Genomic DNA, 26,631 nt, shown 5'->3' with positions numbered 1-26,631 from the left:
TTAACCCGCATCCTTAACCACTGAAATTCCCAAAAATATTTATGGCAGGAAAAACGCATCCTACACCGCTAAAAGTTCAGAATATGTTAGCAGCCCAAAAAAGGCCATAACATGCCTCTTAGGGCTGCAAAAATGTTGAAAACTTTAGAGGCCCAAAAAAGGGGTTTACAGCCATCCTAGACCCCCTAAAGTCCAGAAAAAGTTGGTGGCCCAAAAACTGTGTCAGAGAGCTCTGAATGTCCCAAAAACATTTGCAGCCTGAAATGGGCATTAACCCTCATCCTAGACCACTGAAATTCCCAAAAATATTTATGGCACGAAAAATGCATCCTACACCACTGAAAGTTCAGAATATGTTAGCAGCCCAAAAAAGGCCTTAATATGCATTTTAGGCTGCAAAAATGTTGAAAACTTTAGAGGCCCAAAAAAGGGGTTTACAGGCATCCTAGACCCCCTAAAGTCCAGAAAATGTTGGTTGCCCAAAAACGGTGTCAGAGAGCTCTGAATATCCCAAAAACATTTGCAGCCTGAAATGGGCATTAACCCGCATCCTAGACCACTGAAATTCCCAAAAATATTTAAGGAAATAACATGCATCCTGCACCACTGAAAGTTCAGAATATGATAGCAGCCCAAAAAAGGCCTTAAAATGCATCTTAGGCTGCAAAAATGTTGAAAACTTTGGAGGCCCAAAAAAGGGGTTTACAGTCATCCTAGACCCCCTAAAGTCCAGAAAAAGTTGGTGGCCCAAAAACGGTGTCAGAGAGCTCTGAATGTCCCAAAAACATTTGCAGCCTGAAATGGGCATTAACCCTCATCCTAGACCACTGAAATTCCCAAAAATATTTATGGCACGAAAAATGCATCCTGCACCACTGAAAGTTCAGAATATGATAGCAGCCCAAAAAAGGCCTTAAAATGCATCTTAGGCTGCAAAAATGTTGAAAACTTTGGAGGCCCAAAAAAGGGGTTTACAGGCATCCTAGACCCCCTAAAGTCCAGAAAATGTTGGTTGCCCAAAAACGGTGTCAGAGAGCTCTGAATATCCCAAAAACATTTGCAGCCTGAAATGGGCATTAACCCGCATCCTAGACCACTGAAATTCCCAAAAATATTTATGGCACGAAAAATGCATGCTACACCACTTAAAGTTCAGAATATGTTAGCAGCCCAAAAAAGGCCTTAATATGCATTTTAGGCTGCAAAAATGTTGAAAACTTTAGAGGCCCAAAAAAGGGGTTTACAGTCATCCTAGACCCCCTAAAGTCCAGAAAAAGTTGGTGGCCCAAAAACTGTGTCAGAGAGCTCTGAATGTCCCAAAAACATTTGCAGCCTGAAATGGGCATTAACCCTCATCCTAGACCACTGAAATTCCCAAAAATATTTATGGCACGAAAAATGCATCCTACACCACTGAAAGTTCAGAATATGTTAGCAGCCCAAAAAAGGCCTTAATATGAATTTTAGGCTGCAAAAATGTTGAAAACTTTAGAGGCCCAAAAAAGGGGTTTACAGTCATCCTAGACCCCCTAAAGTCCAGAAAAAGTTGGTGGCCCAAAAACTGTGTCAGAGAGCTCTGAATGTCCCAAAAAATTTGCAGCCTGAAATGGGCATTAACCCTCATCCTAGACCACTGAAATTCCCAAAAAATATTTATGGCACGAAAAATGCATCCTGCACCGCTGAAAGTTCAGAATATGTTAGCAGCCCACAAAAAGGCCTTAAAATGCATCTTAGGCTGCAAAAATGTTGAAAACTTTGGAGGCCCAAAAAAGGGGTTTACAGGCATCCTAGACCCCCTAAAGTCCAGAAAATGTTGGTTGCCCAAAAATGGTGTCAGAGAGCTCTGAATATCCCAAAAACATTTGTAGCCCATAAGGGGCATTAACACGTATCCTAGACCACTGAAATTCCCAAAAATATTTATGGTACGAAAATTGCATCTTACACCCTGAAAGTTCAGAATATGTTAGAAGCCCAAAAAATGCCTTAAAATGCATTTTATGGCTGCAAAAATGTAGAAAACTTTGGAGGCCCAAAAGAGGGGTTTACAGGCATCCTAGACCCCCTAAAGTCCAGAAAATGTTGGTGGCCTAAAAACGGTGTCAGAGAGCTCTGAATATCCCAAAAACATTTGCAGCCTGAAATGGGCATTAACCAGCATCCTAGACCACTGAAATTCCCAAATATATTTATGGCACGGAAAATGCATCCTACACCACTGAAAGTTCAGAATATTTTAGCAGCCCAAAAAAGGCCTTAATATGCATTTTAGGCTGCAAAAATGTTGAAAACTTTAGAGGCCCAAAAAAGAGGTTTACAGTCATCCTAGACCCCCTAAAGTCCAGAAAAAGTTGGTGGCCCAAAAACTGTGTCAGAGAGCTCTGAATGTCCCAAAAACATTTGCAGCCTGAAATGGGCATTAACCCTCATCCTAGACCACTGAAATTCCCAAAAATATTTATGGCACGAAAAATGCAGCCTGCACCGCTGAAAGTTCAGAACATGTTAGCAGCCCAAAAAAAGGCCTTAAAATGCATCTTAGGCTGCAAAAATGTTGAAAACTTTGGGGGCCCAAAAAAGGGGTTTACAGGCATCCTAGACCCCCTAAAGTCCAGAAAATGTTGGTTGCCCAAAAACGGTGTCAGAGAGCTCTGAATATCCCAAAAACATTTGCAGCCTGAAATGGGCATTAACCCGCATCCTAGACCACTGAAATTCCCAAAAATATTTATGGAAATAACATGCATCCTGCACCACTGAAAGTTCAGAATATGATAGCAGCCCAAAAAAGGCCTTAAAATGCATCTTAGGCTGCAAAAATGTTGAAAACTTTGGAGGCCCAAAAAAGGGGTTTACAGTCATCCTAGACCCCCTAAAGTCCAGAAAAAGTTGGTGGCCCAAAAACTGTGTCAGAGAGCTCTGAATGTCCCAAAAACATTTGCAGCCTGAAATGGGCATTAACCCTCATCCTAGACCACTGAAATTCCCAAAACTATTTATGGCAGGAAAAACGCATCCTACACCGCTGAAAGTTCAGAATATGTTAGCAGCCCAAAAAAGGCCATAACATGCATTTTAGGGCTGCAAAAATGTAGAAAACTTTGGAGGCCCAAAAAAGGGGTTTACAGACATCCTAGAGCCCCTAAAGTCCAGAAAATGTTGGTGGCCCAAAAACGGTGTCAGAGAGCTCTGAATATCCCAAAAACATTTGCAGCCTGAAATGGGCATTAACCCGCATCCTAGACCACTGAAATTCCCAAATATATTCATGGCACGAAAAATGCATCCTGCACCGCTGAAAGTTCAGAATATGTTAGCAGCCCAAAAAAAGGCCTTAAAATGCATCTTAGGCTGCAAAAATGTTGAAAACTTTGGAGGCCCAAAAAAGGGGTTTACAGGCATCCTAGACCCCCTAAAGTCCAGAAAATGTTGGTTGCCCAAAAACTGTGTCAGAAAGCTCTGAATGTCCCAAAAACATTTGCAGCCTGAAATGGGCATTAACCCGCATCCTTAACCACTGAAATTCCCAAAAATATTTATGGCAGGAAAAACGCATCCTACACCGCTGAAAGTTCAGAATATGTTAGCAGCCCAAAAAAGGCCATAACATGCCTCTTAGGGCTGCAAAAATGTTGAAAACTTTAGAGGCCCAAAAAAGGGGTTTACAGCCATCCTAGACCCCCTAAAGTCCAGAAAAAGTTGGTGGCCCAAAAACTGTGTCAGAGAGCTCTGAATGTCCCAAAAACATTTGCAGCCTGAAATGGGCATTAACCCTCATCCTAGACCACTGAAATTCCCAAAAATATTTATGGCACGAAAAATGCATCCTACACCACTGAAAGTTCAGAATATGTTAGCAGCCCAAAAAAGGCCTTAATATGCATTTTAGGCTGCAAAAATGTTGAAAACTTTAGAGGCCCAAAAAAGGGGTTTACAGGCATCCTAGACCCCCTAAAGTCCAGAAAATGTTGGTTGCCCAAAAACGGTGTCAGAGAGCTCTGAATATCCCAAAAACATTTGCAGCCTGAAATGGGCATTAACCCGCATCCTAGACCACTGAAATTCCCAAAAATATTTATGGAAATAACATGCATCCTGCACCACTGAAAGTTCAGAATATGATAGCAGCCCAAAAAAGGCCTTAAAATGCATCTTAGGCTGCAAAAATGTTGAAAACTTTGGAGGCCCAAAAAAGGGGTTTACAGTCATCCTAGACCCCCTAAAGTCCAGAAAAAGTTGGTGGCCCAAAAACGGTGTCAGAGAGCTCTGAATGTCCCAAAAACATTTGCAGCCTGAAATGGGCATTAACCCTCATCCTAGACCACTAAAATTCCCAAAAATATTTATGGCACGAAAAATGCATCCTGCACCACTGAAAGTTCAGAATATGATAGCAGCCCAAAAAAGGCCTTAAAATGCATCTTAGGCTGCAAAAATGTTGAAAACTTTGGAGGCCCAAAAAAGGGGTTTACAGGCATCCTAGACCCCCTAAAGTCCAGAAAATGTTGGTTGCCCAAAAACGGTGTCAGAGAGCTCTGAATATCCCAAAAACATTTGCAGCCTGAAATGGGCATTAACCCGCATCCTAGACCACTGAAATTCCCAAAAATATTTATGGCACGAAAAATGCATGCTACACCACTTAAAGTTCAGAATATGTTAGCAGCCCAAAAAAGGCCTTAATATGCATTTTAGGCTGCAAAAATGTTGAAAACTTTAGAGGCCCAAAAAAGGGGTTTACAGTCATCCTAGACCCCCTAAAGTCCAGAAAAAGTTGGTGGCCCAAAAACTGTGTCAGAGAGCTCTGAATGTCCCAAAAACATTTGCAGCCTGAAATGGGCATTAACCCTCATCCTAGACCACTGAAATTCCCAAAAATATTTATGGCACGAAAAATGCATCCTACACCACTGAAAGTTCAGAATATGTTAGCAGCCCAAAAAAGGCCTTAATATGAATTTTAGGCTGCAAAAATGTTGAAAACTTTAGAGGCCCAAAAAAGGGGTTTACAGTCATCTTAGACCCCCTAAAGTCCAGAAAAAGTTGGTGGCCCAAAAACTGTGTCAGAGAGCTCTGAATGTCCCAAAACATTTGCAGCCTGAAATGGGCATTAACCCTCATCCTAGACCACTGAAATTCCCAAAAAATATTTATGGCACGAAAAATGCATCCTGCACCGCTGAAAGTTCAGAATATGTTAGCAGCCCACAAAAAGGCCTTAAAATGCATCTTAGGCTGCAAAAATGTTGAAAACTTTGGAGGCCCAAAAAAGGGGTTTACAGGCATCCTAGACCCCCTAAAGTCCAGAAAATGTTGGTTGCCCAAAAATGGTGTCAGAGAGCTCTGAATATCCCAAAAACATTTGTAGCCCATAAGGGGCATTAACACGTATCCTAGACCACTGAAATTCCCAAAAATATTTATGGTACGAAAATTGCATCTTACACCCTGAAAGTTCAGAATATGTTAGAAGCCCAAAAAATGCCTTAAAATGCATTTTATGGCTGCAAAAATGTAGAAAACTTTGGAGGCCCAAAAGAGGGGTTTACAGGCATCCTAGACCCCCTAAAGTCCAGAAAATGTTGGTGGCTTAAAAACGGTGTCAGAGAGCTCTGAATATCCCAAAAACATTTGCAGCCTGAAATGGGCATTAACCAGCATCCTAGACCACTGAAATTCCCAAATATATTTATGGCACGGAAAATGCATCCTACACCACTGAAAGTTCAGAATATTTTAGCAGCCCAAAAAAGGCCTTAATATGCATTTTAGGCTGCAAAAATGTTGAAAACTTTAGAGGCCCAAAAAAGAGGTTTACAGTCATCCTAGACCCCCTAAAGTCCAGAAAAAGTTGGTGGCCCAAAAACTGTGTCAGAGAGCTCTGAATGTCCCAAAAACATTTGCAGCCTGAAATGGGCATTAACCCTCATCCTAGACCACTGAAATTCCCAAAAATATTTATGGCACGAAAAATGCAGCCTGCACCGCTGAAAGTTCAGAACATGTTAGCAGCCCAAAAAAAGGCCTTAAAATGCATCTTAGGCTGCAAAAATGTTGAAAACTTTGGGGGCCCAAAAAAGGGGTTTACAGGCATCCTAGACCCCCTAAAGTCCAGAAAATGTTGGTTGCCCAAAAACGGTGTCAGAGAGCTCTGAATATCCCAAAAACATTTGCAGCCTGAAATGGGCATTAACCCGCATCCTAGACCACTGAAATTCCCAAAAATATTTATGGAAATAACATGCATCCTGCACCACTGAAAGTTCAGAATATGATAGCAGCCCAAAAAAGGCCTTAAAATGCATCTTAGGCTGCAAAAATGTTGAAAACTTTGGAGGCCCAAAAAAGGGGTTTACAGTCATCCTAGACCCCCTAAAGTCCAGAAAAAGTTGGTGGCCCAAAAACTGTGTCAGAGAGCTCTGAATGTCCCAAAAACATTTGCAGCCTGAAATGGGCATTAACCCTCATCCTAGACCACTGAAATTCCCAAAACTATTTATGGCAGGAAAAACGCATCCTACACCGCTGAAAGTTCAGAATATGTTAGCAGCCCAAAAAAGGCCATAACATGCATTTTAGGGCTGCAAAAATGTAGAAAACTTTGGAGGCCCAAAAAAGGGGTTTACAGACATCCTAGAGCCCCTAAAGTCCAGAAAATGTTGGTGGCCCAAAAACGGTGTCAGAGAGCTCTGAATATCCCAAAAACATTTGCAGCCTGAAATGGGCATTAACCCGCATCCTAGACCACTGAAATTCCCAAAAATATTTATGGAAATAACATGCATCCTGCACCACTGAAAGTTCAGAATATGATAGCAGCCCAAAAAAGGCCTTAAAATGCATCTTAGGCTGCAAAAATGTTGAAAACTTTGGAGGCCCAAAAAAGGGGTTTACAGTCATCCTAGACCCCCTAAAGTCCAGAAAAAGTTGGTGGCCCAAAAACTGTGTCAGAGAGCTCTGAATGTCCCAAAAACATTTGCAGCCTGAAATGGGCATTAACCCTCATCCTAGACCACTGAAATTCCCAAAACTATTTATGGCAGGAAAAACGCATCCTACACCGCTGAAAGTTCAGAATATGTTAGCAGCCCAAAAAAGGCCATAACATGCATTTTAGGGCTGCAAAAATGTAGAAAACTTTGGAGGCCCAAAAAAGGGGTTTACAGACATCCTAGAGCCCCTAAAGTCCAGAAAATGTTGGTGGCCCAAAAACGGTGTCAGAGAGCTCTGAATATCCCAAAAACATTTGCAGCCTGAAATGGGCATTAACCCGCATCCTAGACCACTGAAATTCCCAAATATATTCATGGCACGAAAAATGCATCCTGCACCGCTGAAAGTTCAGAATATGTTAGCAGCCCAAAAAAAGGCCTTAAAATGCATCTTAGGCTGCAAAAATGTTGAAAACTTTGGAGGCCCAAAAAAGGGGTTTACAGGCATCCTAGACCCCCTAAAGTCCAGAAAATGTTGGTTGCCCAAAAACGGTGTCAGAGAGCTCTGAATGTCCCAAAAATATTTGCAGCCTGAAATGGGCATTAAACCGCATCCTAGACCACTGAAATTCCCAAAAATATTCATGGCACGAAAAATGCATCCTACACCGCTGAAAGTTCAGAATATGTTAGCAGCCCAAAAAAGGCCTTAAAATGCATCTTAGGCTGCAAAAATATTGAAAACTTTGGAGGTCCAAAAAAGGGGTTTACAGGCATCCTAGACCCCCTAAAGTCCAGAAAATGTTGGTGGCCTAAAAACTGTGTCAGAAAGCTCTGAATGTCCCAAAAACATTTGCAGCCTGAAATGGGCATTAACCCGCATCCTTAACCACTGAAATTCCAAAAAATATTTATGGCAGGAAAAACGCATCCTACACCGCTGAAAGTTCAGAATATGTTAGCAGCCCAAAAAAGGCCATAACATGCCTCTTAGGGCTGCAAAAATGTTGAAAACTTTAGAGGCCCAAAAAAGGGGTTTACAGCCATCCTAGACCCCCTAAAGTCCAGAAAAAGTTGGTGGCCCAAAAACTGTGTCAGAGAGCTCTGAATGTCCCAAAAACATTTGCAGCCTGAAATGGGCATTAACCCTCATCCTAGACCACTGAAATTCCCAAAAATATTTATGGCACGAAAAATGCATCCTACACCACTGAAAGTTCAGAATATGTTAGCAGCCCAAAAAAGGCCTTAATATGCATTTTAGGCTGCAAAAATGTTGAAAACTTTAGAGGCCCAAAAAAGGGGTTTACAGGCATCCTAGACCCCCTAAAGTCCAGAAAATGTTGGTTGCCCAAAAACGGTGTCAGAGAGCTCTGAATATCCCAAAAACATTTGCAGCCTGAAATGGGCATTAACCCGCATCCTAGACCACTGAAATTCCCAAAAATATTTAAGGAAATAACATGCATCCTGCACCACTGAAAGTTCAGAATATGATAGCAGCCCAAAAAAGGCCTTAAAATGCATCTTAGGCTGCAAAAATGTTGAAAACTTTGGAGGCCCAAAAAAGGGGTTTACAGTCATCCTAGACCCCCTAAAGTCCAGAAAAAGTTGGTGGCCCAAAAACGGTGTCAGAGAGCTCTGAATGTCCCAAAAACATTTGCAGCCTGAAATGGGCATTAACCCTCATCCTAGACCACTGAAATTCCCAAAAATATTTATGGCACGAAAAATGCATCCTGCACCACTGAAAGTTCAGAATATGATAGCAGCCCAAAAAAGGCCTTAAAATGCATCTTAGGCTGCAAAAATGTTGAAAACTTTGGAGGCCCAAAAAAGGGGTTTACAGGCATCCTAGACCCCCTAAAGTCCAGAAAATGTTGGTTGCCCAAAAACGGTGTCAGAGAGCTCTGAATATCCCAAAAACATTTGCAGCCTGAAATGGGCATTAACCCGCATCCTAGACCACTGAAATTCCCAAAAATATTTATGGCACGAAAAATGCATGCTACACCACTTAAAGTTCAGAATATGTTAGCAGCCCAAAAAAGGCCTTAATATGCATTTTAGGCTGCAAAAATGTTGAAAACTTTAGAGGCCCAAAAAAGGGGTTTACAGTCATCCTAGACCCCCTAAAGTCCAGAAAAAGTTGGTGGCCCAAAAACTGTGTCAGAGAGCTCTGAATGTCCCAAAAACATTTGCAGCCTGAAATGGGCATTAACCCTCATCCTAGACCACTGAAATTCCCAAAAATATTTATGGCACGAAAAATGCATCCTACACCACTGAAAGTTCAGAATATGTTAGCAGCCCAAAAAAGGCCTTAATATGAATTTTAGGCTGCAAAAATGTTGAAAACTTTAGAGGCCCAAAAAAGGGGTTTACAGTCATCCTAGACCCCCTAAAGTCCAGAAAAAGTTGGTGGCCCAAAAACTGTGTCAGAGAGCTCTGAATGTCCCAAAAAATTTGCAGCCTGAAATGGGCATTAACCCTCATCCTAGACCACTGAAATTCCCAAAAAATATTTATGGCACGAAAAATGCATCCTGCACCGCTGAAAGTTCAGAATATGTTAGCAGCCCACAAAAAGGCCTTAAAATGCATCTTAGGCTGCAAAAATGTTGAAAACTTTGGAGGCCCAAAAAAGGGGTTTACAGGCATCCTAGACCCCCTAAAGTCCAGAAAATGTTGGTTGCCCAAAAATGGTGTCAGAGAGCTCTGAATATCCCAAAAACATTTGTAGCCCATAAGGGGCATTAACACGTATCCTAGACCACTGAAATTCCCAAAAATATTTATGGTACGAAAATTGCATCTTACACCCTGAAAGTTCAGAATATGTTAGAAGCCCAAAAAATGCCTTAAAATGCATTTTATGGCTGCAAAAATGTAGAAAACTTTGGAGGCCCAAAAGAGGGGTTTACAGGCATCCTAGACCCCCTAAAGTCCAGAAAATGTTGGTGGCCTAAAAACGGTGTCAGAGAGCTCTGAATATCCCAAAAACATTTGCAGCCTGAAATGGGCATTAACCAGCATCCTAGACCACTGAAATTCCCAAATATATTTATGGCACGGAAAATGCATCCTACACCACTGAAAGTTCAGAATATTTTAGCAGCCCAAAAAAGGCCTTAATATGCATTTTAGGCTGCAAAAATGTTGAAAACTTTAGAGGCCCAAAAAAGAGGTTTACAGTCATCCTAGACCCCCTAAAGTCCAGAAAAAGTTGGTGGCCCAAAAACTGTGTCAGAGAGCTCTGAATGTCCCAAAAACATTTGCAGCCTGAAATGGGCATTAACCCTCATCCTAGACCACTGAAATTCCCAAAAATATTTATGGCACGAAAAATGCAGCCTGCACCGCTGAAAGTTCAGAACATGTTAGCAGCCCAAAAAAAGGCCTTAAAATGCATCTTAGGCTGCAAAAATGTTGAAAACTTTGGGGGCCCAAAAAAGGGGTTTACAGGCATCCTAGACCCCCTAAAGTCCAGAAAATGTTGGTTGCCCAAAAACGGTGTCAGAGAGCTCTGAATATCCCAAAAACATTTGCAGCCTGAAATGGGCATTAACCCGCATCCTAGACCACTGAAATTCCCAAAAATATTTATGGAAATAACATGCATCCTGCACCACTGAAAGTTCAGAATATGATAGCAGCCCAAAAAAGGCCTTAAAATGCATCTTAGGCTGCAAAAATGTTGAAAACTTTGGAGGCCCAAAAAAGGGGTTTACAGTCATCCTAGACCCCCTAAAGTCCAGAAAAAGTTGGTGGCCCAAAAACTGTGTCAGAGAGCTCTGAATGTCCCAAAAACATTTGCAGCCTGAAATGGGCATTAACCCTCATCCTAGACCACTGAAATTCCCAAAACTATTTATGGCAGGAAAAACGCATCCTACACCGCTGAAAGTTCAGAATATGTTAGCAGCCCAAAAAAGGCCATAACATGCATTTTAGGGCTGCAAAAATGTAGAAAACTTTGGAGGCCCAAAAAAGGGGTTTACAGACATCCTAGAGCCCCTAAAGTCCAGAAAATGTTGGTGGCCCAAAAACGGTGTCAGAGAGCTCTGAATATCCCAAAAACATTTGCAGCCTGAAATGGGCATTAACCCGCATCCTAGACCACTGAAATTCCCAAATATATTCATGGCACGAAAAATGCATCCTGCACCGCTGAAAGTTCAGAATATGTTAGCAGCCCAAAAAAAGGCCTTAAAATGCATCTTAGGCTGCAAAAATGTTGAAAACTTTGGAGGCCCAAAAAAGGGGTTTACAGGCATCCTAGACCCCCTAAAGTCCAGAAAATGTTGGTTGCCCAAAAACTGTGTCAGAAAGCTCTGAATGTCCCAAAAACATTTGCAGCCTGAAATGGGCATTAACCCACATCCTTAACCACTGAAATTCCCAAAAATATTTATGGCAGGAAAAACGCATCCTACACCGCTGAAAGTTCAGAATATGTTAGCAGCCCAAAAAAGGCCATAACATGCCTCTTAGGGCTGCAAAAATGTTGAAAACTTTAGAGGCCCAAAAAAGGGGTTTACAGCCATCCTAGACCCCCTAAAGTCCAGAAAAAGTTGGTGGCCCAAAAACTGTGTCAGAGAGCTCTGAATGTCCCAAAAACATTTGCAGCCTGAAATGGGCATTAACCCTCATCCTAGACCACTGAAATTCCCAAAAATATTTATGGCACGAAAAATGCATCCTACACCACTGAAAGTTCAGAATATGTTAGCAGCCCAAAAAAGGCCTTAATATGCATTTTAGGCTGCAAAAATGTTGAAAACTTTAGAGGCCCAAAAAAGGGGTTTACAGGCATCCTAGACCCCCTAAAGTCCAGAAAATGTTGGTTGCCCAAAAACGGTGTCAGAGAGCTCTGAATATCCCAAAAACATTTGCAGCCTGAAATGGGCATTAACCCGCATCCTAGACCACTGAAATTCCCAAAAATATTTATGGAAATAACATGCATCCTGCACCACTGAAAGTTCAGAATATGATAGCAGCCCAAAAAAGGCCTTAAAATGCATCTTAGGCTGCAAAAATGTTGAAAACTTTGGAGGCCCAAAAAAGGGGTTTACAGTCATCCTAGACCCCCTAAAGTCCAGAAAAAGTTGGTGGCCCAAAAACGGTGTCAGAGAGCTCTGAATGTCCCAAAAACATTTGCAGCCTGAAATGGGCATTAACCCTCATCCTAGACCACTGAAATTCCCAAAAATATTTATGGCACGAAAAATGCATCCTGCACCACTGAAAGTTCAGAATATGATAGCAGCCCAAAAAAGGCCTTAAAATGCATCTTAGGCTGCAAAAATGTTGAAAACTTTGGAGGCCCAAAAAAGGGGTTTACAGGCATCCTAGACCCCCTAAAGTCCAGAAAATGTTGGTTGCCCAAAAACGGTGTCAGAGAGCTCTGAATATCCCAAAAACATTTGCAGCCTGAAATGGGCATTAACCCGCATCCTAGACCACTGAAATTCCCAAAAATATTTATGGCACGAAAAATGCATGCTACACCACTTAAAGTTCAGAATATGTTAGCAGCCCAAAAAAGGCCTTAATATGCATTTTAGGCTGCAAAAATGTTGAAAACTTTAGAGGCCCAAAAAAGGGGTTTACAGTCATCCTAGACCCCCTAAAGTCCAGAAAAAGTTGGTGGCCCAAAAACTGTGTCAGAGAGCTCTGAATGTCCCAAAAACATTTGCAGCCTGAAATGGGCATTAATCCTCATCCTAGACCACTGAAATTCCCAAAAATATTTATGGCACGAAAAATGCATCCTACACCACTGAAAGTTCAGAATATGTTAGCAGCCCAAAAAAGGCCTTAATATGAATTTTAGGCTGCAAAAATGTTGAAAACTTTAGAGGCCCAAAAAAGGGGTTTACAGTCATCTTAGACCCCCTAAAGTCCAGAAAAAGTTGGTGGCCCAAAAACTGTGTCAGAGAGCTCTGAATGTCCCAAAAAATTTGCAGCCTGAAATGGGCATTAACCCTCATCCTAGACCACTGAAATTCCCAAAAAATATTTATGGCACGAAAAATGCATCCTGCACCGCTGAAAGTTCAGAATATGTTAGCAGCCCACAAAAAGGCCTTAAAATGCATCTTAGGCTGCAAAAATGTTGAAAACTTTGGAGGCCCAAAAAAGGGGTTTACAGGCATCCTAGACCCCCTAAAGTCCAGAAAATGTTGGTTGCCCAAAAATGGTGTCAGAGAGCTCTGAATATCCCAAAAACATTTGTAGCCCATAAGGGGCATTAACATGTATCCTAGACCACTGAAATTCCCAAAAATATTTATGGTACGAAAATTGCATCTTACACCCTGAAAGTTCAGAATATGTTAGAAGCCCAAAAAATGCCTTAAAATGCATTTTATGGCTGCAAAAATGTAGAAAACTTTGGAGGCCCAAAAGAGGGGTTTACAGGCATCCTAGACCCCCTAAAGTCCAGAAAATGTTGGTGGCCTAAAAACGGTGTCAGAGAGCTCTGAATATCCCAAAAACATTTGCAGCCTGAAATGGGCATTAACCAGCATCCTAGACCACTGAAATTCCCAAATATATTTATGGCACGGAAAATGCATCCTACACCACTGAAAGTTCAGAATATTTTAGCAGCCCAAAAAAGGCCTTAATATGCATTTTAGGCTGCAAAAATGTTGAAAACTTTAGAGGCCCAAAAAAGAGGTTTACAGTTATCCTAGACCCCCTAAAGTCCAGAAAAAGTTGGTGGCCCAAAAACTGTGTCAGAGAGCTCTGAATGTCCCAAAAACATTTGCAGCCTGAAATGGGCATTAACCCTCATCCTAGACCACTGAAATTCCCAAAAATATTTATGGCACGAAAAATGCAGCCTGCACCGCTGAAAGTTCAGAACATGTTAGCAGCCCAAAAAAAGGCCTTAAAATGCATCTTAGGCTGCAAAAATGTTGAAAACTTTGGGGGCCCAAAAAAGGGGTTTACAGGCATCCTAGACCCCCTAAAGTCCAGAAAATGTTGGTTGCCCAAAAACGGTGTCAGAGAGCTCTGAATATCCCAAAAACATTTGCAGCCTGAAATGGGCATTAACCCGCATCCTAGACCACTGAAATTCCCAAAAATATTTATGGATATAACATGCATCCTGCACCACTGAAAGTTCAGAATATGATAGCAGCCCAAAAAAGGCCTTAAAATGCATCTTAGGCTGCAAAAATGTTGAAAACTTTGGAGGCCCAAAAAAGGGGTTTACAGTCATCCTAGACCCCCTAAAGTCCAGAAAAAGTTGGTGGCCCAAAAACTGTGTCAGAGAGCTCTGAATGTCCCAAAAACATTTGCAGCCTGAAATGGGCATTAACCCTCATCCTAGACCACTGAAATTCCCAAAACTATTTATGGCAGGAAAAACGCATCCTACACCGCTGAAAGTTCAGAATATGTTAGCAGCCCAAAAAAGGCCATAACATGCATTTTAGGGCTGCAAAAATGTAGAAAACTTTGGAGGCCCAAAAAAGGGGTTTACAGACATCCTAGAGCCCCTAAAGTCCAGAAAATGTTGGTGGCCCAAAAACGGTGTCAGAGAGCTCTGAATATCCCAAAAACATTTGCAGCCTGAAATGGGCATTAACCCGCATCCTAGACCACTGAAATTCCCAAATATATTCATGGCACGAAAAATGCATCCTGCACCGCTGAAAGTTCAGAATATGTTAGCAGCCCAAAAAAAGGCCTTAAAATGCATCTTAGGCTGCAAAAATGTTGAAAACTTTGGAGGCCCAAAAAAGGGGTTTACAGGCATCCTAGACCCCCTAAAGTCCAGAAAATGTTGGTTGCCCAAAAACGGTGTCAGAGAGCTCTGAATGTCCCAAAAATATTTGCAGCCTGAAATGGGCATTAAACCGCATCCTAGACCACTGAAATTCCCAAAAATATTCATGGCACGAAAAATGCATCCTACACCGCTGAAAGTTCAGAATATGTTAGCAGCCCAAAAAAGGCCTTAAAATGCATCTTAGGCTGCAAAAATATTGAAAACTTTGGAGGTCCAAAAAAGGGGTTTACAGGCATCCTAGACCCCCTAAAGTCCAGAAAATGTTGGTGGCCTAAAAACTGTGTCAGAAAGCTCTGAATGTCCCAAAAACATTTGCAGCCTGAAATGGGCATTAACCCGCATCCTTAACCACTGAAATTCCAAAAAATATTTATGGCAGGAAAAACGCATCCTACACCGCTGAAAGTTCAGAATATGTTAGCAGCCCAAAAAAGGCCATAACATGCCTCTTAGGGCTGCAAAAATGTTGAAAACTTTAGAGGCCCAAAAAAGGGGTTTACAGCCATCCTAGACCCCCTAAAGTCCAGAAAAAGTTGGTGGCCCAAAAACTGTGTCAGAGAGCTCTGAATGTCCCAAAAACATTTGCAGCCTGAAATGGGCATTAACCCTCATCCTAGACCACTGAAATTCCCAAAAATATTTATGGCACGAAAAATGCATCCTACACCACTGAAAGTTCAGAATATGTTAGCAGCCCAAAAAAGGCCTTAATATGCATTTTAGGCTGCAAAAATGTTGAAAACTTTAGAGGCCCAAAAAAGGGGTTTACAGTCATCCTAGACCCCCTAAAGTCCAGAAAAAGTTGGTGGCCCAAAAACTGTGTCAGAGAGCTCTGAATGTCCCAAAAACATTTGCAGCCTGAAATGGGCATTAACCCTCATCCTAGACCACTGAAATTCCCAAAAAATATTTATGGCACGAAAAATGCATCCTGCACCGCTGAAAGTTCAGAATATGTTAGCAGCCCAAAAAAAGGCCTTAAAATGCATCTTAGGCTGCAAAAATGTTGAAAACTTTGGAGGCCCAAAAAAGGGGTTTACAGGCATCCTAGACCCCCTAAAGTCCAGAAAATGTTGGTTGCCCAAAAACGGTGTCAGAGAGCTCTGAATATCCCAAAAACATTTGCAGCCTGAAATGGGCATTAACCCTCATCCTAGACCACTGAAATTCCCAAAAAATATTTATGGCACGAAAAATGCATCCTGCACCGCTGAAAGTTCAGAATATGTTAGCAGCCCACAAAAAGGCCTTAAAATGCATCCTAGGCTGCAAAAATGTTGAAAACTTTGGAGGCCCAAAAAAGGGGTTTACAGGCATCCTAGACCCCCTAAAGTCCAGAAAATGTTGGTTGCCCAAAAATGGTGTCAGAGAGCTCTGAATATCCCAAAAACATTTGTAGCCCATAAGGGGCATAAACACGTATCCTAGACCACTGAAATTCCCAAAAATATTTATGGTACGAAAATTGCATCTTACACCCTGAAAGTTCAGAATATGTTAGAAGCCCAAAAAATGCCTTAAAATGCATTTTATGGCTGCAAAAATGTAGAAAACTTTGGAGGCCCAAAAGAGGGGTTTACAGGCATCCTAGACCCCCTAAAGTCCAGAAAATGTTGGTGGCCTAAAAACGGTGTCAGAGAGCTCTGAATATCCCAAAAACATTTGCAGCCTGAAATGGGCATTAACCAGCATCCTAGACCACTGAAATTCCCAAATATATTTATGGCACGGAAAATGCATCCTACACCACTGAAAGTTCAGAATATTTTAGCAGCCCAAAAAAGGCCTTAATATGCATTTCAGGCTGCAAAAATGTGGAAAACATTAGAGGCCCAAAAAAGAGGTTTACAGTCATCCTAGACCCCCTAAAGTCCAGAAAAAGTTGGTGGCCCAAAAACTGTGTCAGAGAGCTCTGAATGTCCCAAAAACATTTGCAGCCTGAAATGGGCATTAACCCTCATCCTAGACCACTGAAAATCCCAAAAATATTTATGGCACGAAAAATGCAGCCTGCACCGCTGAAAGTTCAGAACATGTTAGCAGCCCAAAAAAAGGCCTTAAAATGCATCTTAGGCTGCAAAAATGTTGAAAACTTTGGGGGCCCAAAAAAGGGGTTTACAGGCATCCTAGACCCCCTAAAGTCCAGAAAATGTTGGTTGCCCAAAAACGGTGTCAGAGAGCTCTGAATATCCCAAAAACATTTGCAGCCTGAAATGGGCATTAACCCGCATCCTAGACCACTGAAATTCCCAAAAATATTTATGGAAATAACATGCATCCTGCACCACTGAAAGTTCAGAATATGATAGCAGCCCAAAAAAGGCCTTAAAATGCATCTTAGGCTGCAAAAATGTTGAAAACTTTGGAGGCCCAAAAAAGGGGTTAACAGTCATCCTAGACCCCCTAAAGTCCAGAAAAAGTTGGTGGCCCAAAAACTGTGTCAGAGAGCTCTGAATGTCCCAAAAACATTTGCAGCCTGAAATGGGCATTAACCCTCATCCTAGACCACTGAAATTCCCAAAACTATTTATGGCAGGAAAAACGCATCCTACACCGCTGAAAGTTCAGAATATGTTAGCAGCCCAAAAAAGGCCATAACATGCATCTTAGGGCTGCAAAAATGTAGAAAACTTTGGAGGCCCAAAAAAGGGGTTTACAGACATCCTAGAGCCCCTAAAGTCCAGAAAATGTTGGTGGCCCAAAAACGGTGTCAGAGAGCTCTGAATATCCCAAAAACATTTGCAGCCTGAAATGGGCATTAACCCGCATCCTAGACCACTGAAATTCCCAAATATATACATGGCACGAAAAATGCATCCTGCACCGCTGAAAGTTCAGAATATGTTAGCAGCCCAAAAAAAGGCCTTAAAATGCATCTTAGGCTGCAAAAATGTTGAAAACTTTGGAGGCCCAAAAAAGGGGTTTACAGGCATCCTAGACCCCCTAAAGTCCAGAAAATGTTGGTTGCCCAAAAACGGTGTCAGAGAGCTCTGAATGTCCCAAAAATATTTGCAGCCTGAAATGGGCATTAAACCGCATCCTAGACCACTGAAATTCCCAAAAATATTCATGGCACGAAAAATGCATCCTACACCGCTGAAAGTTCAGAATATGTTAGCAGCCCAAAAAAGGCCTTAAAATGCATTTTAGGCTGCAAAAATATTGAAAACTTTGGAGGTCCAAAAAAGGGGTTTACAGGCATCCTAGACCCCCTAAAGTCCAGAAAATGTTGGTGGCCTAAAAACTGTGTCAGAAAGCTCTGAATGTCCCAAAAACATTTGCAGCCTGAAATGGGCATTAACCCGCATCCTTAACCACTGAAATTCCCAAAAATATTTATGGCAGGAAAAACGCATCCTACACCGCTGAAAGTTCAGAATATGTTAGCAGCCCAAAAAAGGCCATAACATGCCTCTTAGGGCTGCAAAAATGTTGAAAACTTTAGAGGCCCAAAAAAGGGGTTTACAGCCATCCTAGACCCCCTAAAGTCCAGAAAAAGTTGGTGGCCCAAAAACTGTGTCAGAGAGCTCTGAATGTCCCAAAAACATTTGCAGCCTGAAATGGGCATTAACCCTCATCCTAGACCACTGAAATTCCCAAAAATATTTATGGCACGAAAAATGCATCCTACACCACTGAAAGTTCAGAATATGTTAGCAGCCCAAAAAAGGCCTTAATATGCATTTTAGGCTGCAAAAATGTTGAAAACTTTAGAGGCCCAAAAAAGGGGTTTACAGTCATCCTAGACCCCCTAAAGTCCAGAAAAAGTTGGTGGCCCAAAAACTGTGTCAGAGAGCTCTGAATGTCCCAAAAACATTTGCAGCCTGAAATGGGCATTAACCCTCATCCTAGACCACTGAAATTCCCAAAAAATATTTATGGCACGAAAAATGCATCATGCACCGCTGAAAGTTCAGAATATGTTAGCAGCCCAAAAAAAGGCCTTAAAATGCATCTTAGGCTGCAAAAATGTTGAAAACTTTGGAGGCCCAAAAAAGGGGTTTACAGGCATCCTAGACCCCCTAAAGTCCAGAAAATGTTGGTTGCCCAAAAACGGTGTCAGAGAGCTCCCAATATCCCAAAAACATTTGCAGCCTGAAATGGGCATTAACCCGCATCCTAGACCACTGAAATTCCCAAAAATATTTATGGAAATAACATGCATCCTGCACCACTGAAAGTTCAGAATATGATAGCAGCCCAAAAAAGGCCTTAAAATGCATCTTAGGCTGCAAAAATGTTGAAAACTTTGGAGGCCCAAAAAAGGGGTTTGCAGGCATCCTAGACCCCTAATGTCCAGAAAATGTTGGATGCCCAAAAACGGTGTCAGAGAGCTCTGAATATCCCAAAAACATTTGTAGCCCATAAGGGGCATTAACACGTATCCTAGACCACTGAAATTCCCAAAAATATTTATGGTACGAAAATTGCATCTTACACCCTGAAAGTTCAGAATATGTTAGAAGCCCAAAAAATGCCTTAAAATGCATTTTATGGCTGCAAAAATGTAGAAAACTTTGGAGGCCCAAAAAAGGGGTTTACAGGCATCCTAGACCCCCTAAAGTCCAGAAAATGTTGGTGGCCTAAAAACTGTGTCAAAAAGCTCTGAATGTCCCAAAAACATTTGCAGCCTGAAATGGGCATTAACCCGCATCCTTAACCACTGAAATTCCCAAAAATATTTATGGCAGGAAAAACGCATCCTACACCGCTGAAAGTTCAGAATATGTTAGCAGCCCAAAAAAGGCCATAACATGCATCCTAGGGCTGCAAAAATGTAGAAAACTTTGGAGGCCCAAAAAAGGGGTTTACAGACATCCTAGACCCCCTAAATTCCAGAAAATGTTGGTGGCCCAAAAACGGTGTCAGAGAGCTCTGAATATCCCAAAAACATTTGCAGCCTGAAATGGGCATTAACCCGCATCCTAGACCACTGAAATTCCCAAATATATTTATGGCACGGAAAATGCATCCTACACCACTGAAAGTTCAGAATATTTTAGCAGCCCAAAAAAGGCCTTAATATGCATTTTAGGCTGCAAAAATGTTGAAAACTTTAGAGGCCCAAAAAAGAGGTTTACAGTCATCCTAGACCCCCTAAAGTCCAGAAAACGTTGGTGGCCCAAAAACTGTGTCAGAGAGCTCTGAATGTCCCAAAAACATTTGCAGCCTGAAATGGGCATTAACCCTCATCCTAGACCACTGAAATTCCCAAAAATATTTATGGCACGAAATATGCATCCTGCACCGCTGAAAGTTCACAACATGTTAGCAGCCCAAAAAAAGGCCTTAAAATGCATCTTAGGCTGCAAAAATGTTGAAAACTTTGGGGGCCCAAAAAAGGGGTTTACAGTCATCCTAGACCCCCTAAAGTCCAGAAAATGTTGGTTGCCCAAAAACGGTGTCAGAGAGCTCTGAATATCCCAAAAACATTTGCAGCCTGAAATGGGCATTAACCCGCATCCTAGACCACTGAAATTCCCAAAAATATTTATGGAAATAACATGCATCCTGCATCACTGAAAGTTCAGAATATGATAGCAGCCCAAAAAAGGCCTTAAAATGCATCTTAGGCTGCAAAAATGTTGAAAACTTTGGAGGCCCAAAAAAGGGGTTTACAGTCATCCTAGACCCCCTAAAGTCCAGAAAAAGTTGGTGGCCCAAAAACTGTGTCAGAGAGCTCTGAATGTCCCAAAAACATTTGCAGCCTGAAATGGGCATTAACCCTCATCCTAGACCACTGAAATTCCCAAAAATATTTATGGCACGAAATATGCATCCTGCACCGCTGAAAGTTCAGAACATGTTAGCAGCCCAAAAAAAGGCCTTAAAATGCATCTTAGGCTGCAAAAATGTTGAAAACTTTGGGGGCCCAAAAAAGGGGTTTACAGGCATCCTAGACCCCCTAAAGTCCAGAAAATGTTGGTTGCCCAAAAACGGTGTCAGAGAGCTCTGAATATCCCAAAAACATTTGCAGCCTGAAATGGGCATTAACCCGCATCCTAGACCACTGAAATTCCCAAAAATATTTATGGCACGAAAAATGCATGCTACACCACTTAAAGTTCAGAATATGTTAGCAGCCCAAAAAAGGCCTTAATATGCATTTTAGGCTGCAAAAATGTTGAAAACTTTAGAGGCCCAAAAAAGGGGTTTACAGTCATCCTAGACCCCCTAAAGTCCAGAAAAAGTTGGTGGCCCAAAAACTGTGTCAGAGAGCTCTGAATGTCCCAAAAACATTTGCAGCCTGAAATGGGCATTAACCCTCATCCTAGACCACTGAAATTCCCAAAAATATTTATGGCACGAAAAATGCATCCTACACCACTGAAAGTTCAGAATATGTTAGCAGCCCAAAAAAGGCCTTAATATGAATTTTAGGCTGCAAAAATGTTGAAAACTTTAGAGGCCCAAAAAAGGGGTTTACAGTCATCCTAGACCCCCTAAAGTCCAGAAAAAGTTGGTGGCCCAAAAACTGTGTCAGAGAGCTCTGAATGTCCCAAAAACATTTGCAGCCTGAAATGGGCATTAACCCTCATCCTAGACCACTGAAATTCCCAAAAAATATTTATGGCACGAAAAATGCATCCTGCACCGCTGAAAGTTCAGAATATGTTAGCAGCCCACAAAAAGGCCTTAAAATGCATCTTAGGCTGCAAAAATGTTGAAAACTTTGGAGGCCCAAAAAAGGGGTTTACAGGCATCCTAGACCCCCTAAAGTCCAGAAAATGTTGGTTGCCCAAAAATGGTGTCAGAGAGCTCTGAATATCCCAAAAACATTTGTAGCCCATAAGGGGCATTAACACGTATCCTAGACCACTGAAATTCCCAAAAATATTTATGGTACGAAAATTGCATCTTACACCCTGAAAGTTCAGAATATGTTAGAAGCCCAAAAAATGCCTTAAAATGCATTTTATGGCTGCAAAAATGTAGAAAACTTTGGAGGCCCAAAAAAGGGGTTTACAGGCATCCTAGACCCCCTAAAGTCCAGAAAATGTTGGTGGCCTAAAAACTGTGTCAAAAAGCTCTGAATGTCCCAAAAACATTTGCAGCCTGAAATGGGCATTAACCCGCATCCTTAACCACTGAAATTCCCAAAAATATTTATGGCAGGAAAAACGCATCCTACACCGCTGAAAGTTCAGAATATGTTAGCAGCCCAAAAAAGGCCATAACATGCATCCTAGGGCTGCAAAAATGTAGAAAACTTTGGAGGCCCAAAAAAGGGGTTTACAGACATCCTAGACCCCCTAAATTCCAGAAAATGTTGGTGGCCCAAAAACGGTGTCAGAGAGCTCTGAATATCCCAAAAACATTTGCAGCCTGAAATGGGCATTAACCCGCATCCTAGACCACTGAAATTCCCAAATATATTTATGGCACGGAAAATGCATCCTACACCACTGAAAGTTCAGAATATTTTAGCAGCCCAAAAAAGGCCTTAATATGCATTTTAGGCTGCAAAAATGTTGAAAACTTTAGAGGCCCAAAAAAGAGGTTTACAGTCATCCTAGACCCCCTAAAGTCCAGAAAACGTTGGTGGCCCAAAAACTGTGTCAGAGAGCTCTGAATGTCCCAAAAACATTTGCAGCCTGAAATGGGCATTAACCCTCATCCTAGACCACTGAAATTCCCAAAAATATTTATGGCACGAAATATGCATCCTGCACCGCTGAAAGTTCACAACATGTTAGCAGCCCAAAAAAAGGCCTTAAAATGCATCTTAGGCTGCAAAAATGTTGAAAACTTTGGGGGCCCAAAAAAGGGGTTTACAGTCATCCTAGACCCCCTAAAGTCCAGAAAATGTTGGTTGCCCAAAAACGGTGTCAGAGAGCTCTGAATATCCCAAAAACATTTGCAGCCTGAAATGGGCATTAACCCGCATCCTAGACCACTGAAATTCCCAAAAATATTTATGGAAATAACATGTATCCTGCATCACTGAAAGTTCAGAATATGATAGCAGCCCAAAAAAGGCCTTAAAATGCATCTTAGGCTGCAAAAATGTTGAAAACTTTGGAGGCCCAAAAAAGGGGTTTACAGGCATCCTAGACCCCCTAAAGTCCAGAAAATGTTGGTTGCCCAAAAACGGTGTCAGAGAGCTCTGAATGTCCCAAAAATATTTGCAGCCTGAAATGGGCATTAAACCGCATCCTAGACCACTGAAATTCCCAAAAATATTCATGGCACGAAAAATGCATCCTACACCGCTGAAAGTTCAGAATATGTTAGCAGCCCAAAAAAGGCCTTAAAATGCATCTTAGGCTGCAAAAATATTGAAAACTTTGGAGGTCCAAAAAAGGGGTTTACAGGCATCCTAGACCCCCTAAAGTCCAGAAAATGTTGGTGGCCTAAAAACTGTGTCAGAAAGCTCTGAATGTCCCAAAAACATTTGCAGCCTGAAATGGGCATTAACCCGCATCCTTAACCACTGAAATTCCAAAAAATATTTATGGCAGGAAAAACGCATCCTACACCGCTGAAAGTTCAGAATATGTTAGCAGCCCAAAAAAGGCCATAACATGCCTCTTAGGGCTGCAAAAATGTTGAAAACTTTAGAGGCCCAAAAAAGGGGTTTACAGTCATCCTAGACCCCCTAAAGTCCAGAAAAAGTTGGTGGCCCAAAAACTGTGTCAGAGAGCTCTGAATGTCCCAAAAACATTTGCAGCCTGAAATGGGCATTAACCCTCATCCTAGACCACTGAAATTCCCAAAAATATTTATGGCACGAAAAATGCATCCTACACCACTGAAAGTTCAGAATATGTTAGCAGCCCAAAAAAGGCCTTAATATGCATTTTAGGCTGCAAAAATGTTGAAAACTTTAGAGGCCCAAAAAAGGGGTTTACAGTCATCCTAGACCCCCTAAAGTCCAGAAAAAGTTGGTGGCCCAAAAACTGTGTCAGAGAGCTCTGAATGTCCCAAAAACATTTGCAGCCTGAAATGGGCATTAACCCTCATCCTAGACCACTGAAATTCCCAAAAAATATTTATGGCACGAAAAATGCATCCTGCACCGCTGAAAGTTCAGAATATGTTAGCAGCCCAAAAAAAGGCCTTAAAATGCATCTTAGGCTGCAAAAATGTTGAAAACTTTGGAGGCCCAAAAAAGGGGTTTACAGGCATCCTAGACCCCCTAAAGTCCAGAAAATGTTGGTTGCCCAAAAACGGTGTCAGAGAGCTCTGAATATCCCAAAAACATTTGCAGCCTGAAATGGGCATTAACCCTCATCCTAGACCACTGAAATTCCCAAAAAATATTTATGGCACGAAAAATGCATCCTGCACCGCTGAAAGTTCAGAATATGTTAGCAGCCCACAAAAAGGCCTTAAAATGCATCTTAGGCTGCAAAAATGTTGAAAACTTTGGAGGCCCAAAAAAGGGGTTTACAGGCATCCTAGACCCCCTAAAGTCCAGAAAATGTTGGTTGCCCAAAAATGGTGTCAGAGAGCTCTGAATATCCCAAAAACATTTGTAGCCCATAAGGGGCATAAACACGTATCCTAGACCACTGAAATTCCCAAAAATATTTATGGTACGAAAATTGCATCTTACACCCTGAAAGTTCAGAATATGTTAGAAGCCCAAAAAATGCCTTAAAATGCATTTTATGGCTGCAAAAATGTAGAAAACTTTGGAGGCCCAAAAGAGGGGTTTACAGGCATCCTAGACCCCCTAAAGTCCAGAAAATGTTGGTGGCCTAAAAACGGTGTCAGAGAGCTCTGAATATCCCAAAAACATTTGCAGCCTGAAATGGGCATTAACCAGCATCCTAGACCACTGAAATTCCCAAATATATTTATGGCACGGAAAATGCATCCTACACCACTGAAAGTTCAGAATATTTTAGCAGCCCAAAAAAGGCCTTAATATGCATTTCAGGCTGCAAAAATGTGGAAAACATTAGAGGCCCAAAAAAGAGGTTTACAGTCATCCTAGACCCCCTAAAGTCCAGAAAAAGTTGGTGGCCCAAAAACTGTGTCAGAGAGCTCTGAATGTCCCAAAAACATTTGCAGCCTGAAATGGGCATTAACCCTCATCCTAGACCACTGAAAATCCCAAAAATATTTATGGCACGAAAAATGCAGCCTGCACCGCTGAAAGTTCAGAACATGTTAGCAGCCCAAAAAAAGGCCTTAAAATGCATCTTAGGCTGCAAAAATGTTGAAAACTTTGGGGGCCCAAAAAAGGGGTTTACAGGCATCCTAGACCCCCTAAAGTCCAGAAAATGTTGGTTGCCCAAAAACGGTGTCAGAGAGCTCTGAATATCCCAAAAACATTTGCAGCCTGAAATGGGCATTAACCCGCATCCTAGACCACTGAAATTCCCAAAAATATTTATGGAAATAACATGCATCCTGCACCACTGAAAGTTCAGAATATGATAGCAGCCCAAAAAAGGCCTTAAAATGCATCTTAGGCTGCAAAAATGTTGAAAACTTTGGAGGCCCAAAAAAGGGGTTAACAGTCATCCTAGACCCCCTAAAGTCCAGAAAAAGTTGGTGGCCCAAAAACTGTGTCAGAGAGCTCTGAATGTCCCAAAAACATTTGCAGCCTGAAATGGGCATTAACCCTCATCCTAGACCACTGAAATTCCCAAAACTATTTATGGCAGGAAAAACGCATCCTACACCGCTGAAAGTTCAGAATATGTTAGCAGCCCAAAAAAGGCCATAACATGCATCTTAGGGCTGCAAAAATGTAGAAAACTTTGGAGGCCCAAAAAAGGGGTTTACAGACATCCTAGAGCCCCTAAAGTCCAGAAAATGTTGGTGGCCCAAAAACGGTGTCAGAGAGCTCTGAATATCCCAAAAACATTTGCAGCCTGAAATGGGCATTAACCCGCATCCTAGACCACTGAAATTCCCAAATATATACATGGCACGAAAAATGCATCCTGCACCGCTGAAAGTTCAGAATATGTTAGCAGCCCAAAAAAAGGCCTTAAAATGCATCTTAGGCTGCAAAAATGTTGAAAACTTTGGAGGCCCAAAAAAGGGGTTTACAGGCATCCTAGACCCCCTAAAGTCCAGAAAATGTTGGTTGCCCAAAAACGGTGTCAGAGAGCTCTGAATGTCCCAAAAATATTTGCAGCCTGAAATGGGCATTAAACCGCATCCTAGACCACTGAAATTCCCAAAAATATTCATGGCACGAAAAATGCATCCTACACCGCTGAAAGTTCAGAATATGTTAGCAGCCGAAAAAAGGCCTTAAAATGCATTTTAGGCTGCAAAAATATTGAAAACTTTGGAGGTCCAAAAAAGGGGTTTACAGGCATCCTAGACCCCCTAAAGTCCAGAAAATGTTGGTGGCCTAAAAACTGTGTCAGAAAGCTCTGAATGTCCCAAAAACATTTGCAGCCTGAAATGGGCATTAACCTGCATCCTTAACCACTGAAATTCCCAAAAATATTTATGGCAGGAAAAACGCATCCTACACCGCTGAAAGTTCAGAATATGTTAGCAGCCCAAAAAAGGCCATAACATGCCTCTTAGGGCTGCAAAAATGTTGAAAACTTTAGAGGCCCAAAAAAGGGGTTTACAGCCATCCTAGACCCCCTAAAGTCCAGAAAAAGTTGGTGGCCCAAAAACTGTGTCAGAGAGCTCTGAATGTCCCAAAAACATTTGCAGCCTGAAATGGGCATTAACCCTCATCCTAGACCACTGAAATTCCCAAAAATATTTATGGCACGAAAAATGCATCCTACACCACTGAAAGTTCAGAATATGTTAGCAGCCCAAAAAAGGCCTTAATATGCATTTTAGGCTGCAAAAATGTTGAAAACTTTAGAGGCCCAAAAAAGGGGTTTACAGTCATCCTAGACCCCCTAAAGTCCAGAAAAAGTTGGTGGCCCAAAAACTGTGTCAGAGAGCTCTGAA

Source organism: Ambystoma mexicanum, chromosome 12 (assembly GCF_040938575.1).
Source record: "Ambystoma mexicanum isolate Mex_15411 chromosome 12, UKY_AmexF1_1, whole genome shotgun sequence".
Lineage (NCBI taxonomy): Eukaryota > Metazoa > Chordata > Amphibia > Caudata > Ambystomatidae > Ambystoma > Ambystoma mexicanum.
The sequence above is the reverse complement of the archived record's forward strand: the minus strand, read 5'-3'. Positions refer to the sequence as shown.